Genomic DNA, 3,724 nt, shown 5'->3' on the forward strand with positions numbered 1-3,724 from the left:
ATCAAGTGCAGAAATAACGTTCACTGAGTAAAAAATAAAATAATCCCCCTTCACTCACACAAAAAGTCTTACAGTATGTCAAGTTCAACACAACAAAAGCAATATCATTGGGCTACACTGCTCATTATTACATATCGTTGGGCTACACTGCTCATTATTACATATCGTTGGGCTACACTGCTCATTATTACATATCGTTGGGCTACACTGCTCATTATTACATATCGTTGGGCTACACTGCTCATTATGACATATCGTTGGGCTACACTGCTCATTATTACATATCGTTGGGCTACACTGCTCATTATTACATATCGTTGGGCTACACTGCTCATTATTACATATCGTTGGGCTACACTGCTCATTATTACATATCGTTGGGCTACACTGCTCATTATTACATATCGTTGGGCTACACTGCTCATTATTACATATCGTTGGGCTACACTGCTCATTATTACATATCGTTGGGCTACACTGCTCATTATTACATATCGTTGGGCTACACTGCTCATTATGACATATCGTTGGGCTACACTGCTCATTATGACATATCGTTGGGCTACACTGCTCATTATGACATATCGTTGGGCTACACTGCTCATTATTACATATCGTTGGGCTACACTGCTCATTATTACATATCGTTGGGCTACACTGCTCATTATTACATATCGTTGGCTACACTGCTCATTATGACATATCGTTGGGCTACACTGCTCATTATGACATATCGTTGGGCTACACTGCTCATTATTACATATCGTTGGGCTACACTGCTCATTATGACATATCGTTGGGCTACACTGCTCATTATGACATATCGTTGGGCTACACTGCTCATTATTACATATCGTTGGGCTACACTGCTCATTATTACATATCGTTGGGCTACACTGCTCATTATTACATCGTACACTTTCTGCCTGTGGACATCTGTTCTACAATGTGCCAGCAGCAGAGCATGAGACCCTCTGTTGGCATAACTGATCTCTTTCAGAGAGTACGCCTGGCATACCCCCTTTCAGAGAGTACGCCTGCCACACCCCTTTCAGAGAGTACGCCTGGCACACCCCTTTCAGAGAGTACGCCTCGCATACCCCTTTCAGAGAGTACGCCTGCCACACCCCTTTCAGAGAGTACGCCTGGCACACCCCTTTCAGAGAGTACGCCTGGCACACCCCTTTCAGAGAGTACGCCTGCCACACCCCTTTCAGAGAGTACGCCTGCCACACCCCTTTCAGAGAGTACGCCTGGCATACCCCTTTCAGAGAGTACGCCTGCCACACCCCTTTCAGAGAGTACGCCTGGCACACCCCTTTCAGAGAGTACGCCTGGCACACCCCTTTCAGAGAGTACGCCTGGCATACCCCTTTTTATCCACCATATTGATAAAGTGAGAAAGAGGGAAAGTGTGTGGTGTTCCTTTCACCTCTATAGTGGCGTCCATCTTAAACCAGGCCCACCTCTATAGTGGCATCCATCTTAAACCAGGCCCACCTCTATAGTGGCATCCATCTTAAACCAGGCCCACCTCTATAGTGGCATCCATCTTAAACCAGGCCCACCTCTATAGTGGCATCCATCTTAAACCAGGCCCACCTCTATAGTGGCATCCATCTTAAACCAGGCCCACCTCTATAGTGGCATCCATCTTAAACCAGGCCCACCTCTATAGTGGCATCCATCTTAAACCAGGCCCACCTCTATAGTGGCATCCATCTTAAACCAGGCCCACCTCTATAGTGGCATCCATCTTAAACCAGGCCCACCTCTATAGTGGCATCCATCTTAAACCAGGCCCACCTCTATAGTGGCATCCATCTTAAACCAGGCCCACCTCTATAGTGGCATCCATCTTAAACCAGGCCCGGCTCTATAGTGGCATCCATCTTAAACCAGGCCCACCTCTATAGTGGCATCCATCTTAAACCAGGCCCACCTCTATAGTGGCATCCATCTTAAACCAGGCCCGGCTCTATAGTGGCATCCATCTTAAACCAGGCCCACCTCTATAGTGGCATCCATCTTAAACCAGGCCCACCTCTATAGTGGCATCCATCTTAAACCAGGCCCGGCTCCAGCTACACTTGTTTAACAAGCAACGCCTCATTTCCACCTAATTCTCTCATTCTGAAAATTAACCACACAGAGGGAAAACATTAGTTCATAGATGGTTAGTTCGTTAGCTAGCTAACTAGTTAACATTTCACACAGATTGCCAGGGTCCAGTGTGCAACTAGCTTGAGGAACGGCAAGGAGTCGTATACCAGTTAATACTATAGCTAATTGGTTCCTCGCGCTAACGTTACCTCATCTGATGCTATAACGTTAGCTAGCTAGCTGTCTGACTTTGTTAGCCAGCTTATTTTCACACCATAAACTCAATAATTTGATCAGCTAAGTTAGCTAATGTTGCGCCAACCATTCTCTGGCTAGCTAACGGAGAACTCGATTTAGCTACTGTAGCAAGATACTTAACAACGCTAACAATTCTTGTTCCACCCCACTTGCTCCCTCACCTCAAACTTTCCAAATGCCAGTTGTTTTTCGGTTGCAGCTCATGAAGTACGCTTCATCACCTTTTCACCTCCGTCTCCAGGCTTCTCACCTACCTCTCCGTTGTCGTTCAGGGGACGCACTGCTACTGCAACTTCTACTGTAACTGCTACTGTAACTTCTACTGTAACTTCTACTGTAACTTCTACTGTAACTGCTGCTGTAACTGCTGCTGTAACTGCTGCTGTAACTGCTACTGTAACTGCTGCTGTAACTGCTACTGTAACGATAACTGCTGCTGTAATTCCTACTGTAACTTCTACTGTAACTGCTGCTGTAACTGCTACTGTAACTTCTACTGTAACTGCTACTGTAACTGCTGCTGTAACTGCTGCTGTAACTGCTACTGTAACTGCAACTGTAACTGCAACTTCTACTGTAACTTCTGCTGTAACTGCAACTGTAACTGTAACTTCTACTGTAACTTCTACTGTAACTTCTACTGTAACTGCTGCTGTAACTGCTGCTGTAACTGCTACTGTAACTGCTGCTGTAACTGCTACTGTAACTGCTACTGTAACTGCTACTGTAACGATAACTGCTGCTGTAATTCCTACTGTAACTTCTGCTGTAACTGCTACTGTAACTGCTACTGTAACTGCTGCTGTAACTGCTACTGTAACGATAACTGCTGCTGTAATTCCTACTGTAACTTCTGCTGTAACTGCTGCTGTAACTGCTACTGTAACTTCTACTGTAACTGCTGCTGTAACTGCTACTGTAACTGCTACTGTAACTGCTGCTGTAACTGCTGCTGTAACTGCTACTGTAACTGCTGCTGTAACTGCTACTGTAACTGCTGCTGTAACTGCTACTGTAACTGCTACTGTAACTGCTGCTGTAACTGCTACTGTAACGATAACTGCTGCTGTAATTCCTACTGTAACTTCTACTGTAACTGCTACTGTAACTGTAACTTCTACTGTAACTGCTGCTGTAACTTCTACTGTAACTGCTACTGTAACTGCTGCTGTAACTGCTACTGTAACTGCTGCTGTAACTGCTACTGTAACTGCTACTGTAACTGCTGCTGTAACTGCTACTGTAACGATAACTGCTGCTGTAATTCCTACTGTAACTTCTACTGTAACTGCTACTGTAACTGCTGCTGTAACTGCTACTGTAACTTATACTGTAACTTCTACTGTAACTGCTGCTGTAACTG

The sequence above is a fragment of the Coregonus clupeaformis genome, unplaced genomic scaffold, assembly GCF_020615455.1.
Source record: "Coregonus clupeaformis isolate EN_2021a unplaced genomic scaffold, ASM2061545v1 scaf2058, whole genome shotgun sequence".
In the NCBI taxonomy this organism is placed as follows: Eukaryota; Metazoa; Chordata; class Actinopteri; order Salmoniformes; family Salmonidae; genus Coregonus; species Coregonus clupeaformis.